Source organism: Miscanthus floridulus, chromosome 1 (assembly GCF_019320115.1).
Source record: "Miscanthus floridulus cultivar M001 chromosome 1, ASM1932011v1, whole genome shotgun sequence".
Taxonomy (NCBI): domain Eukaryota; kingdom Viridiplantae; phylum Streptophyta; class Magnoliopsida; order Poales; family Poaceae; genus Miscanthus; species Miscanthus floridulus.
The window spans coordinates 106,832,465-106,848,116 of NC_089580.1; the positions used below are offsets into that span (position 1 = coordinate 106,832,465).

A 15,652-nucleotide genomic window follows, 5' to 3' on the forward strand; every position below is an offset into this window, starting at 1 on the left:
ATGCTCTGCCAGTATGGAAGGATGTCGACGACTTGTTCTTAATCAGATACAAACAGGTTCCGTTTGGCTTACTGAAACTTGACTGAAAGTGACTGAAAAACATTATTCTGGCTGAAATGTTGTGAGAGAAAAATACTGTTCCGGCTGAAAAAAAAAAGTCGAACAAGTCGGATATAAGGTAAGCCGAACGGGACAACAATCATGTCACAATTCCAAGGTTAGCAAAGCAACATAGTCACATTTTTTTTACTGTAAAATGGTTTTGCTGGAAAGGCACGTCGTTCAAAACCACTAAACCAGTATACTTTAAACGGTGGAGTACTTTGTGTCAATTTGTTACCATGTCATGTACTGGTATCCCCAGCCTTCAACGGGAGCTAACAAACATCAGTTAATAACTTGTCCAAATGTTATGCATTGCATTGAACGGGGTTGTATGGGTGCTAAGCCACTACGAATAAATAATGCTCCTGTTAATAACTTGTCCAAATGTTATGCATTGCATTGAACAGGCAAACCATTCAGGCTCCAGCCAGAAAAAACATACATCAGTCCCAGCTCAGTGCGGGCAACAGATTAACAATATCCAAAGTCAGTAGTAACATCTAGCAGTTCAGGGATCATAAAAGAAATCAACAACCCATACAACATCAACAGAGCTCAGTGGCTGACTTCTCCATCGCTTCCCTCGCGCTCATTGTCCCATAGAAATCCTTTCCCAGACCGTGGCCTCTTCACTCGCTTTGAGCATGAGGCACTGGATGATGTCTTCGTGCTGCCGGAGCAGTTTGGTTGTTCTTAATCACTATCCTCATCCACTTCTTCAGTTGAAGCATTGTTTTTGAAGCATTGTTTTTGAGGCGCTGCGGCGACATGCGGCGCCATACCCCTTCACAACGCCTAGGCGTTTATGGTGGACGCCTAGGCGACGCCATACGATCATCTTAATATATAATTATACTAAAATTCAGAAGCAAATCATACCTTAATATTACCAAGTCTTAGCATGTAATACCATAATAAATAATTCTACAAGAGTGCTAGTGCACAACGTAAAGTAGCAAAATAGCAAATCTGAAATCTCTCATCACTCAATAGCCACAAATTAATCTCTAATAACATAATATAACTTAATGACTAGTGCTGCAGGGAAAGAAACAGAGGAAGAGGGAAAGAAACAGAGGAAGAGGAGGGAAGCAGAGGAAGAGGAGGGAAGTAGGGCTATAGAGGAGGCCAGAGAGGAGGTAGGGAGCATACGAGGCGGACGGGTAGACGGTTGACGGAGATGGGCGAGCAGGTGCGGATGGGCAGGAGCTATAGGTACGGTGCGGACGGACCCCTGATGGACTTGAGCAGCCAGGAGGAGATGCAGGGGCGGACTCACGCGAGGTGCGCGCGGCCGGTGGACTCGAGCAAGGAGCGGCAAGCCTCCGCCTCTGCCTCCGCCGCCAAGAAGCAGGGCCGCCGCCGCCGCCTCCTCTTTTCCTCTCCTCTCTCCGTGAAGCTGTAGCGGCCCGCACCTGTGGTAAAAGCCCTCGAGCGGGAGGTTTGCCACGCAACAACATATACGCGGTCGATTCCCACCCTTTTCCTTCTAGCGCGGACGCGACACTGTCAATTCCCACCAGTTTTCATTGCATCCACTCGATTCCCCGCCCGATTATGTCTTCCTCTCAACTTGCTGCTCCGGCATCCACCACAAGCCTCTAGGCGCTCGCCCAACGCCTTTCCACGCCTACTCGACGCCTAATCTCATATGGCGGACACCATACGCACGCATGCCGTGGCGACCCCGACACCCAGCACCATAGGCACGCTTTGTCGCCTAGGCGACGTCTCAAAAACAATGAGTTGAAGTATACTCATCATAGTCCAATAGTTTCTTTTCTTGCATTGAAAGTCCTACTTTCTCATTAACGTTTGCTCGTGCCGTACGAAAAGCATGATTTTCATCTTGTTCAGCATAGTTGCAAAACCTGCCCACCAGCCATTCAAAAGGTTCATCTTCATCAGAAATGTATGCAAGTACAGGATCTCTATTTCTCATTTGAGTTTTCCCTTGTATCCTCCTGTTTACCGTCACAAACATTGAATCCTCAAATTGCTTACGTTTAACCCAACAAGGTTTCTTAATATGAAGCTGAATAGGGGTCAAAGAAAATGAAGTTCATAATTACACATATGGGATGACGATAGCTTGAAGAATTGGCAGATAGATACTTCAAACTAACGTATCACTATGTTACCTTCTCGATCCAACTTTCCTCATATGCCAGTGAGCCACAAGTTAACCTCAACAACTTCATCGCCATTGTGCTCAACTCCTTTGCTGCACCGCTATGTAATTCCCACCAAGAAACTAAACATAGGAAAAATGTTACCTTGAATATTGGACTACAAATAATCATCACCGCAACAAATGACAAACAAACCGAGAAATAACTAGAGCTTCCTCCCAAATGAAACTTACCTGGATCGAGATTCATTTTAGTATGAATGACATGAGCTGTTTTGAAACTCTGTGACCCAGTTCTGTAAAGATTCAATTGATGCACAATTTTCTCTTGCGTAGGTTCATCTTGGTGCATTTTATGTATACAGTCAACAACTGCACCTCCGAAGATTCCCGCATCTTCAATTTCATCTTTGGATGGATAGTAGGAGAATGGATTCAGATAAAAACAAGCTAGGTGCAATGGTGTCTTAAGGGCAAAATTTAATCTGAAATCTATACAATCCCATATTGGCAAATAATGTTCTTCCTTGTTCTCAAAACGCAGGGCAATTTCTATTTTAGCCTTTGCAAGCTCACCATATATGTACCCCATAGAGGGTCCGCCGCTACCAATCCTCCTCAGAACATCCACTAGTGGCTCAAAACTGTTTATAGTATAAAGCACCCCATGCCAGAACTCATTACTAACTACTAGGTTATAGAATTTCTTGCCCGAAGCTCCATTTGACCATTTGCTGTCCTCCCATTCTTTGGAAATAAACATACCTTTCAACTCAATCCTCTTGTCATAAATGCTCTTCCAGTTTAAGAAACAAGTGGTGTAATAACTGATCCCAACATGAACTAGATCCCAATGGCTGGTGAACTGACGTGTCATGGCCAACAAATGTGTTTGGCCATAAATAAAAGCAGTGAGAAACCTTGCCTTAGCAATTGTTTTCCTGATCAAACGAATATTGCCAATGTCTTCAAGCATTGAGCCAATGGTATCTGCAGCACAGTAAGTCCAAAATATTTTGGGCCTCTTTTCAATAAGCATTCTTGCTGACAACATTTTTGAATTAATATCTGTGACAACTTGAACCACACTGTTCTCTCCAACTTCTTCAAGACAGGAGTCAACTAGTTCGACAACATGTGATTCATCGTCTCCATCTGATGGTAGACGGACGGAACGAAGGAAAAACACACCGTGCGAACAATGGACTGCCAAGTTTAGCACAAAAGATTCATTATCACCAAACCCTCTATTAACAAGAAGAGAACATCCTTCCAATGCACAAGATTTCTTCAGTGCTTCAACTGAATCATTAATAGCCAGAACTTGTCTCTGTAATAATGGCCCATCAAGCTCATCCGGAGAGGGACCCTGTAAACTAGGGCCAAACTGTCCAATGGCTTCTAACATTAAGTTGAAACTCTCCAGACAAACAGTATTAGGAGGAATCCCAAAATTGAACCATGTGGCTATACGTTACATAACCTTTTTCCTCTTCTTTTGCATCTGCTTTGCACTGCAGGTAGTTTGTGTAACTTGTCTTTTCTTCATTGCTTGTCCTGTAGTTGACAGAGAAGGCATAAAAAAATGGTCGTTCAGTAAACAAAAGCAAGAAAAAGCTACATATGGCGCCTTGCATGATAATTCAGCATCATTTTGATGTGCTTGTATAACTACACATTACAGATAATCCTCACGGTCCGTCGACTACAGACAGCAAACATTATTTTTTTCATTTATTCAAAGTCATCTCCTTAAGAAACACTCCTACCATGAACTATTAATACTTGACACAAGTGACAACTGACAACAGATTTATATAAAATCATCTCTGAAGACCAGCACAGGTGTAAGCTCCATGGCATGTTAATTAACTGATCAACTTAACATAAAGCGCCTGTAACAGCACACTTCATCAACAGGTGCTACTACATTTTCTCTTTCATTCTCTCCGTTCCTCAACCTTACTGTGTACAGCTTACTTTTCTAGTGTGTTAACATATTCAGTCATAATGATCTCAAAGAAATTCAAGAATTGCAACGGAGCAATAGCTAGGTTAAAACTAAAACAAATCATTCATCAGGGGATAAAACCTAACGAGCATGCCAAGCCCTGTAATTGGTATCTGTCCTTCAGCTGCCCTTAATTGTTGTAAGCAGTGTATGAAACACAAGAAATTAACAAGCTAATCTTCATCAAAGAGATAAAGTGGCTAACATAGCACATTTAACTGACTAATACTAAGGAAGGATGCTATGAGGCCACAAAACAAGTTGGATCAAAATCTCCATAGATTGCCAATTGGTTGGGCCTCCTTATTCAGATGCGCAAGATGGTAAGCAAAGAATGCTTATAGACTAGCAATGGAACCATATCGTTTCCCCTTCTCGTTGATAGTCATCTCGGGACATACACACAAAAGCACGATCTAGAACGACACAATCCGTCTGCTCCAGCTACTCCATTTTACCAACTGCAGCCCCTCGCAATTTCATCATCTTAGGGTCCACAACGCTTTCAACCCCCGAACGCGCATATACATAACCCAACCATCAAGGTTCTAAGTGCGCGCCCCCGAACGAATGCACCTTGAAATCCCAAAATGTAGGGCCTAATCTGCATCCGTAACTAATCTCTGTCGCGCAATGGAAGAAATAACAAAGCAGGAAGAAATCTTTTGCGAGCAATCCGTCCAAGGAGAAACGCATGAGAAGGAACCGACCCTGTCGGGAACAAGAACCGGCACCCCCGTTACAGCTTCTGTTCCAGGGCTAACCAACACACGGACCAGGTTTGTTTGGGAGCAGCGGGAGTCTGACTGACCTCGGAGGCGCCTGCAGCGACGGAGATGGCGGCGGCCAGGGTAGGGTGGCCGGAGTTGGGGCATTCGGTCAGACCGAACCGATCGGTTCGGTTCCTCGGTCATTCGGTCAGTTCGGTCATCAGAAACCTGAGACCGATCGATCTTTGCAAAAAACGAAGACCGAGGAAGTTCGGTCTCGGTGAGTTCGGTTCGGTCTCGGTCACGACCGAACTAACCGGACCTGAGTAGCAGCCACAAACAATAGTAGAATCTATAGTAATTTTCAACAGCATGCTTGCTATTTGAAGGCAAAAAAATAACAACACAATATATAAAACAAACCACACATTATTATGACAAGTTCTAGCACACAACTTTCTCAGTTCTCACAAATCACAATCACACATAATGACATTACGAATGAAGTCTACAGAACTTCGGTCAGTTCGGTCACTTCGGTTAACCGACACATATGACCGAACTTCTATCGGTTACTTCGGTTAGTTGGGAGCCAGGACCGAACTCATGACCGAACTTTTCGGTCTCGGTCTTTTCGGTCTCGGTCTCGGTCTTTTCGGTTCGGTCTTCGGTTAATTATGCCCAGAGTGAGTTAGAGGGGCTAAAAGGGTTCTGCAGAGTCACCTGCCGGCTGCCGCTCCGCTCGTGAGGACTGACTACTGAGGCAGCAGAAGCAGACGGCTGGAATCGGACGAGTGCGCCGATGGCCTGCCTATTGGGCTTCTTTGCTGGGCTCGTGCTTGGACCCAAAAGTCGAGTGCGCCTGTTGGTAGGCTAAAATCAGCCCAGACTTTAGTTACTTAATTTTAGGGCTCGTTTAGTTGGCGAAATGGTACTGTAGCGCTTTCGTTGTTATTTGACAATTAGTGTCCAATCATAGTCTAATTAGGCTTAAAAGATTCGTCTCGTGAATTTCGTCTAAACTGTGTAATTAATTTTATTTTTTATTTATATTTAATGTTTCATGCATGCGTCCAAAGATTCGATGTGACGGAGAATCTTGAAAAATTTTCTAAAATGGAAGGAAACTAAACGGTACCTTAGCTATGTTTGGATCAAGCAGACCAGCTTAATAGCCAGCTAAAATCCTCCTAACTAATGGAAAACTCATTATCCCATTAGAGCATCTCCGAGAATCTTTCTAAATCTAACTTTTCTAAATCATCATTTATAGTCATTTGCATAAATATCATTTTCTATATCTTTTCACTCTCCAACAATTTTTTTACATCTCGTGCACACTTTAGAGATCCACTCTGGTCTTCTATTTTTGGCTAGCGAAAAACCCAAAATAGAAGAAGGCTATATTTGGATAACCATTTAGAGAAAGCTGTTGGAAGGTACTTTTTCAACAAAATCTATATTCCTAGCATTTAGGAAGGATATGGAGAATCTCTTAGAGATGTTTTTAGTTGGTTGAGAGCACTAAACCCAGCTAAAAAGTGGTTAAAGTCTAAAATGCCCTTCAACCTCTCCGTGAAAAATCCCCCTCACCCGCCCGTTCGTCCCCATCCATGCCTCCTCCCGCGAGGGCCGCCGCCGCCTATCATCATTGGTAATCCACCGTGCTTCCTCCCGCGAGCAGGCCTTGCCGACTGGCAACACCGCTCCCTAGCAAACCCGGTGGAGCGTGCCACGACACCCACCACAGGGCTGGAGCGCCGGAATGAGCCGCTCGACCCGCCGAGACCACCATCAGCTGCCACAGAGGAGGCCATGGATAGCGTGTGTGTCAGGTGGCCATAGACCCAATGCACGAACCCCTCACAACAACCAGAGTCCTCGGCATTGGACCCCTCAATGAGCGGCACTAGAGCCTCCCCGCCGGGGCATAGGCTGCCGGAGCGCATGACAATATGTTCTCCAGGTAGTGTTGCAGCACCTTCTCCATGCGACGGTGGCGGTGAAGTTACTGGCGCCTTGCGCCGACGCGGGGTCAGCATCCTCACTGGCGACACGCTCTGCGGCAGCGCCAGGGACTTCCCTCTGGACCTTGCCGACGCAGGGGGGGTAGAAGAAGGGGGAGTCGAGGACATGCGGTGCGACACTGCACTTGAGTTGGAGTGAAAATGAGGGTGGGAGTGTCGAGTGCTCGATGGTGAAGCAATAGAGATGGAGCGAGGAAGAAATGGCAAATATGGTCAATAAACACCAATTAGCTAGAGGATCTAAGTAGCTCAAGCTAAACTTTAGTTGGCTATACCTTTGCTAGCTAAACTATAGCTAGCCAAATTAGCTGGCTAAAGTTTAGTTGAGGTGGATATAAACAGGACTAATAAAACCATCAATGAAACAAAAAACAATGAAAATGTTACTGGTGAAAAACATTTTGGTAACAGAAGGGTGGTATGAAGTGGGCATGTCGTGTTATGGAGACAATAGCTATGAAAATTTTTACCAAACATAGATTGTCGTCAAACATCAACGTAAACTGCTTTATTAGTCATGTGTTTGGTGCTTTTTGATAGTTTGGTTTCATTAGTCAAAGGCTAAAACTATAATCAGTGTGCTCGGCTAGACTTGTTGCAGCTGCGGCTGTGGCTGCCGCTGCTGCAGAGCTAATAAAAGATTAGTAAAGTTTTTTAAGAAAAAAATGTTCTTTAAGCATTGCTTGGTCCTTGATCATGTTTTATGTTTATCTATGTTTCCCTTACAATTAAATTGAAGTATTTTGCATGTCTATCCCCTTCCAGCGGGTTTTTTTTGTTCCTAGGAACCAAATGCTATGGCTTCTTTCTCTCAATATATGTGTCGGGTTCATAAACCCAGGATCCCTCATGGACCTGCTTCCCAGCAAAAGCTCACCCCAGCAAACGACATTGCGAACAACGCGCAACTCCTGGGCCGGCCCAAAAACCTAATGACGTTCTAGAAGGGCGATCCAGTTTTCGACCAGAAGGCCTGGCTAAGGACGAACGGCGCTCGCTTCCGACTCCGGCCCACTTCTCCGACCAGAAGGCCTGGCCAAGGAGGAATGATGCTCGCTTCTGACTTCGGCCCACCTCTCCGATTGGAAGGCCTGGCCAAGGAGAGGATAACGCTCGCTTCCAATTGTGGCCCGCCTCTCCAACCGGAAGGCCTAGCCAAGGAGGAACAACGCTCGCTTCTAACTCTGACCCACCTCTCTGACCGAAAGGCCTGGCCAAGGAGAGGACGATGCTCGCTTCCTACTCTGGCCTGCCTCTCCGACCGGAAGGCCTAGCAAAGGAGAGGACGACGCTCGCTTTCGACTCCAATCTGCTTCTCCGACCGGGAGTACACCGAACCTCTGCTTATAGCTCTTCTCTGACCAATGCGGTCAGAGCCGACTAGGAAACAACAAAATGGGGATGCCTGCTCGGTAAGAACCCAAAGAATCAGGTGGAGCAAGTATGGCAGGGCTCTCAAGTCAACCACAATATCGAGGACTGTACCCTGCACACCTGCAGGACAGTACTAACAGGTCATGTTAGAAGGGTGCTCTGCAACCTTCCAGACGTGTCAGAACACGAACAATGTTATGGGCATCGACATTTGACCTACAGTATGGTAGGCGCCGATATTTGCCAAACTAGAAGAACACTGTGGAACCAACCACATGCATCCAGCCATCAATAGTATTGTGGGCGCCGACAAACCACCTTGTACCCGATGGCGTGGGCAATAAGACTAGGTATCACACACTCTCTCTTTCTCTCACACTCTCTCTCTTGTAAAGACGTCCCCTTCAGCTATAAAAGGGGATGCGCTCTCTCCAAAAGGAGGACGAGTCGAACGACAATCAGTTCGAATGATTCGAACGATGATCGGTTTGAACGATTCCAACGAACAACAGACGGATCGCTCTGATTCTCTCTGCTTGGCTCTAGAGCTCGAAAGCCAAATAGAGCATATGTTCGAACACTTAGCGCACGTTGGAGCTCCCGTCACTCTTGACCCTTCGGTCTGAAGTCCGACCGGACCTCTGATACCCCCCATCTTACTCCTTGTTTGTAACCCCACAGCAAACTTCAAGCACTTGGGCTCAGGAATAAAGTCACCAACTGACTCAAACTAGGCGTAGGGCACGTTGCCTAAACTAGTATAAACCCTATGTCATTGAGTGCTAGGCCACATCCGATCACAACGTATGGCAAAACTACAAATATTTATGTGTTGGTCACTTTTCGCACCGATAGTTAGCGCCGTCCATGGGGAAGATGTCGTACGTTCATGCTTTTGGTCATCGGATGGCCCACCTTTCTGCCATCTTCGTCATGGCGGGCTCAAGCGATATGACTCGCTTTGGCTCGCTGGAGTTTCTCGCACTCCCACCTGTTGGGATTTGGGTTCCATCTATCTTTGAGCCATCCCAGACCTTCCTCTTCAGAAGCCTAGACTTCGTCGCTGACTAGCTCGGCGTGCTTCGCCTCCACAAGGAGGCACTCATCCCAGCGCCTGTTGGAGGATGAGCGCCCTCCGTCGGCTCCAGGCCACCCGACGACCTCAACGACGAGACGCCTACGCTTTGCTCTGAGCCTACGCTAGGCTCAAACCCCACAGTGAGTAACGTACATACTGTTCTTTACTCGCTTTTTTATATTTTCCACCGACTCTCCAGAGGGACCTCGTTGTCCCTGTCGTGACCGCCATGTGATCGGTTCTCCTATGGCCTTGTGTCCCCCGCGAACGCGTATGCACGGGGGCTCTAAAACATGCTAGTGCTACCCCCTCTCACATCTCTTTTCATGACCTCATGGATGACGACGTTGAGAGCGACGGCTCTAGCATCGGCGATGTTGTGGCACCTAGCCACCCTCTGTCCTAGGAGTGTGCTATGGCAGACGTCCTAGGACAACCGTCGGTGGTAGCGGAGTCTCTACAAACCCACACCCCTCTGGACCCTTGCACGGAAGCCCTCGCATGTGCGTAGGAGCACGCTGCGCCCTATGTGCATAACCCAGCGAGCGGCACCTAGGGTCACGCCCGCCAGGTCTAGCGCAACATCATGGATGGGGGGAACGATCCCCCATAGTTCGCTCAGGCTAGCTAGAACATCGCTGCTGTGGCGATGCTTCTATGCGTCCTACCAGAGCCTATCGAGCCCTAGGAGTAGGCAGTCCACCGGAACCTCTAGGCGCTGGTGGAAACCACCACCGTTCAATAGGCGAAGAGCTTCGCGTCGTGACACCGACTCACAGCCTCTCTCCACACCAAGGGAGTGGGGACACACCAGATGAATCACTCCATCCACTCACCTCTATAGTCACCAGGCATGGAATAGGAGGCCGTAGCTGCACCATGGCCTGACCCGTCGCCCGCTCCACACTGGCCACCTATGTGGGAACGCCTCGGGCTAAACCAAGACACTCACGTCATCTTCAACAACCGGCGTCAGACTCAACATGATGATGATGTTCATTAGGTGGCGGTGAGAGCAGGCGGCACAGGCTCCAGCCGAACCATTGAGGGGACCGGTGAAACGCACCCTAGGCATGGTCACCGACCCAACGACCAGAGTCCCAGCCTGGATGGGCTAGGACCATGGGCCTTTGGCCAACGCATCTAGAGAGCGCCATTCCCATAGCGCTTTCGACCGCCTACCAACATCACCAAATATACCGAGGAGACGAATCCTAGTATATGGCTCGAAGACTTCTAGCTCGCCTATCGAGCCAGAGGAGTGGATGATGACCACTTCATCATTCAGTACCTCCCCATCTGTGTGGGGGACATGTTTGAGCATGGCTCAAATTCCTCCCGCATGACAGCATCCACGATTGGGCGGACCTCAAGAGGATCTTCATCAGGAATTTTTAGGGGACATATGTCTGCCTAGGGAACTCCTAGGACCTCAAGAGCTATCAGTAGGAGCCCAATGAGTCCCTACAGGATTACATCCATAGGTTCTCCAAACAATGCAACTCCCTCCCAAATGTCGTCGATGCGGATGTCATTAGCGCGTTCCTCTCTAGGATAACCTGTGAGTCCTTGATCCACAAGCTTGGTTGTCTGAAGCCCTGTACCACCCCCGACCTGCTCGATGTCGCCATGAACCACACCTTCGGTGAGGAGGCAGTCGAAGCGGTCTTCAACGGAGGCCAAGACAAGGGCAAGGCCAAGTGCGAGGATCAAGATGAGGGCCCCTCCACACAGAGGGGCCAAAAGAACAAGAAGGATTGGCATCGACTGGCCAACTCCATGTTGGTCACCGCGGCCGATCACATGGGCAAGCAGCCCTAGTAGGGCCAGCCTGATCACTTCGACAAGCTCATGGATAGCCCATGCACCAACCATGCCTACCTCATTAAGCAACTCTACAAGGAATGCGTGCTCCTCAAGTGCTTCCTATGATAGGTTGGTGGGTCAAAAGAAGGAAAGGGCAAGGAGGCAGTAGCCAAGATAGGAGGCACGGCGGGCAAGGATGGGGATGACTTTCCTGACCCTGAGGAATGCATCATGATCTTCGGGGGATCCGATGCCATCTACTCCAAGCGCCAGCACAAAGTGCACTACAGAGAGGCATGCGTCGCCGAAATGGACATCCCCTCCTTCCTTCGCTAGTCAGAATCTCCGATCACTTTTGATCAGAGGGACCATCCTTCCCATGTCGCCAGACTAGGTCGCTACCCGCTCATCGTAGACCCCATTGTTCGCAAGAAGTGCCTCACCAAGGTGTTGATGGACAGAGGCAGCGGCCTCAACATCCTCTACGTCGACACCCTCGATGCCATGTGCATCCCCTGGTCGGAGCTCCACCTAGTGAGCTCTCCCTTCCATGGCATGACCTTAGGGATGCAGGCGTACCCGCTCAGGCAAATCGACCTGCCCGTCACATTTGGTGACCGAGCCAACTTTTGCTTGGATGTCCTCACCTTCGAAGTGATGGACTTCCTAGGGTCCTACCATGCCATCTTGGGGCACCCATGCTACGCCAAGTTCATGGCGATCCCCAACTACACCAACCTCAAGCTGAAGATGCCAGGACCGAACAGTGTCATCACCATGGGTAGCACCTTTTTGCACGCCTACATGTGCGACCATGAGCATTTCAAGCTTGCCACTGCCGTCATCAACTCATCTGAGCTCCCTTGGCTTGGGGAGTTGTCGACCCCAGTAGTCCCGGACTACAACAAGCCAACTTCCTCGACTGCCTTCTGCCCACTCGAGGAGACCAAGGCAGTGGGGATCGACCCCACCGACCCAACCAAGATGGTGTGGATCGGGACCCAACTCCTGGCCAAATAGGAATGCGAGCTTGTCGACTTTCTATGCGCCAATCGCAATGTCTTCGCATGGAAACCTTCCGACATGCCAGGCATACCGCGAGAGGTCGTTGAGCACACATTATGCCTCATCCTGGGCTCAAAGCCCACCAAGCAACGCCTGCGTCACTTCGACGATGAGAGGCGCAAGGCCATAGGTGAGGAGGTCACCAAACTCCTAGCAGCCGGCTTCATCAAGGAGGTATACCACTCTGACTAGCTTGCCAATCCTGTTCTTGTTAAAAAGAAGACTGGGAAATGGAGAATGTGCATTGATTATACTGGCCTCAACAAGGCATGCCCAAAGGATCATTTTCCTTTGCCACACATAGACCAGATAGTCAACTCCACCTCAAGATGTGAAATCCTCTCCTTTATGGATGCCTACTCAAGCTATCACCAGATTGCGATGAAAGAGTCTGACCAGCTCGCAACTTTGTTCATCACCCTGTATGGTTCGTACTGCTATGTAACCATGCCTTTCGGTCTAAAGAATGCTGGCACCACCTATCAACGGTGCATGCAGCAATGCTTCACCGATCAAATCGACCCGCTCGACTAGCTTGACTAAGTTGAGCGGCCAAAACCAACAATCGCCATCTATGTTGATGACATAGTGGTCAAAATGGCTCAAGCTTGCGACCTAATCACAAACTTGGCCACAACATTCGCGAACCTCTGAAGGTTCAACATCAAATTGAATCCCAAAAAACGTGTCTTCAGGGTTCCAAAGGGAAAGCTGCTTGGATACATCATGTCCGAACGTGGCATCAAGGCCAACCCCAAAAAAAATCATGGCCATCTCCAACATGGGCTCCATACGCAACATCAAGGGCGTACAAAGGCTCACCAGCTGTTTGGCCGCCCTAAGCCAGTTCATCTCTCGGCTAGGCGAGCGGGGGATGCCTCTCTACAAACTTCTCAAAAAGACAGACATGTTTGTCTGGAATGAGGAGGCACAACAGGCCCTAGAAAGCCTCAAAGCATCACTAACGTCGGCCCCAATCCTCACCACTCTTGAACAGGGAGAACCCCTCCACTATGTCACGGCAAGCAACCACGTGGTGAGTGCCACCCTAGTCATCGAAAGGGAGGAGCCGAGACACCACTTAAGGTCCAACAACCCATATACTTTGTTGGGGAGGTACTCACCGACCCCAAGGTTTGGTACCCCTAGGTGCAAAAACTTCTATACTCCATGTTGATGGCGACCCGGAAGCTCCTGCACTACTTCACTGACCATGAAGTCTTGGTCATCACTTCATAGCTGCTCAGAGACATCATCCGCAACTATGACGCCATAGGTCAAATCTCCAAGTGGGCACTCAAGCTAATGGGCCACAACATCAGGTATATCCCCCGTACCGCTATCAAGTCTTAGGCTCTCATGGACTTTGTCGCTGAATGGATGGAGGTCTAGCTCTGGACCCTAGATGTCACCCATGAGTACTGGATGATGTACTTCGATGGGTCCATAATGGCACCCGGCTCTAGGGCTAGAGTGGTTCTTATCTCCCCGAATGGGAGTAGGCTCCGCTATGCAATCTAGCTCCACTTTTTGGCCTTAAACAATGCCATGGAATACGAGGCCCTCATCAATGGACTACACATCGCCATCAAGCTCGGTGCTACGCGACTCTACGTTCACGACGACTTGGAGTTGGTCATGGACCAAGTCATGAAGGAGTCCTCCTACAAAAGCCCCCTCATTGCAGCATACTACCAAGAGGTGCGTAAGCTCGAGGATAGATTCTAGGGGATCGAGCTACACCATGTCCCCCAAAAGGACAATGATGCCGCCAATTTTCTCGTAAAATTGGCTACCTAGTGGGTTCCGTCTCTGAACAGGGTCTTCATCAATGACCTTCACGAACTGTCTGCCCGTATCCTGGAAGGTCCAATCTAGACACACCCCAATACCAACCTGATGCTCGAGGGCTCTAACCCTAGTGCCTCCATGATGATGTCACCGTGGTGGCACTCGATCAAGCCGACTGGCGAGCACCGCTACTCGCCTACCTCCTCGAGGAGGTTCTCCCACCCAAAAAGACTAAAGCATGATGGATCGCTTGATGCACCAAGACGTTCATCATGTTCGGTAACAAACTTTACAAACAAAGGCTGTCAGGAGTACTCATGAAGTGCGTCCCTACCGACCAAGGCAAGCAGCTCCTCCTCGAGGTCCATGCCAAAATCTACGGACATCACCTGGCCTCAAGGTCACTGGTCGAAAAAGCATTTTGCTAAGGTTTTTATTGCCCACCGCGCTATGAGATGGAGAGGAGGTCGTCCGCAGGTGTGAGGGATGCCAGTTCTACGCTCGGCAAATGCACTTGCCGGCACAGGAGCTTCAAACCATCCCCATCACCTGGCCATTTGTGGTCTGGGGCCTCGACATGGTAGGACCCATCAAAAAGGGCCCAGGCGGCTTCACTCACCTACTCATAGCGGTTGACAAATTCACCAAGTGGATAGAGGCCAAGCCCATCACCAACATTTGCTCGGAAGAGGCGGTCAAATTCTTCCTCGATATCATCTACCGGTTTAGCATTCCTAACTATATCATCACTAACCACGGAACTGACTTCACCTAGAAGAAGTTCCTGGACTTCAGTGATGGATACGGCATTAGGATCGACTGGGCCTCGGTCGGACATCCACGTACTAACAGTCAGGTCGAGCGAGCCAATGGCATGGTCCTCTAAGGACTCAAGCCATGCATCTTCGATCGACTAAACAAGTACCCTAGCCCGAACAATGGCGACGTTCTCACCAACACTTTGAACATTGAATAGTTACGTTGTTTCTTCCCCTAAAAATTTGGTCTTACCGCTTTCTTTTAGTTAACGTTTGCTCCTACAAGCACCCTGGCCAAACACTTTTGGCCTAGGTCGCTCGGGGGCTCCACAAGGGTGTGATACCACCTCTTTTTTTACTATCATGTTGTAAATACCTTTTTACCCAAACGAAAGGGTAGTCCATTCCTTTAATTACCCTACGTAACTTATGTTTTAAACATTCCGACCGATCACACCCCACCATGACCTATGGTTACGAGTAGCTGAGCCTCGTGGGCCACGCCCGGGCTCTTAAGGTTGCAGCATACAGTTCAAATGGGCAGGTGCAAAAAAGAAAGAATAAGAAACAAAATGATGCTAGGGCAAAAATAAGGAATGGATAGGACAAGCTTCCCCGTATGAAGTGATTCATCACAAAACGAAATTGATGTATTCATCAATATAAACTGTTCATATGGGGACTTCCCCATGAACTTATCCTTTACATATGCTAATTACTTCTACTCTAAATACTACTATGGCCGCCCGGCGGCATCGGCTGACGGCACGACCAGCGAAGATAAGGGCTGCTCGCT

The 15,652-nt window shown here is 48.5% G+C and overlaps 1 pseudogene; it reads right to left on the bottom strand.

Moving 5' to 3' along the window:
- Positions 1–660: 660 nt before the first annotated feature.
- LOC136490677 (uncharacterized) lies at positions 661–3,785 on the bottom strand (annotated as a pseudogene).
- Between the last annotated feature and the right edge of the window lie 11,867 nt (positions 3,786–15,652).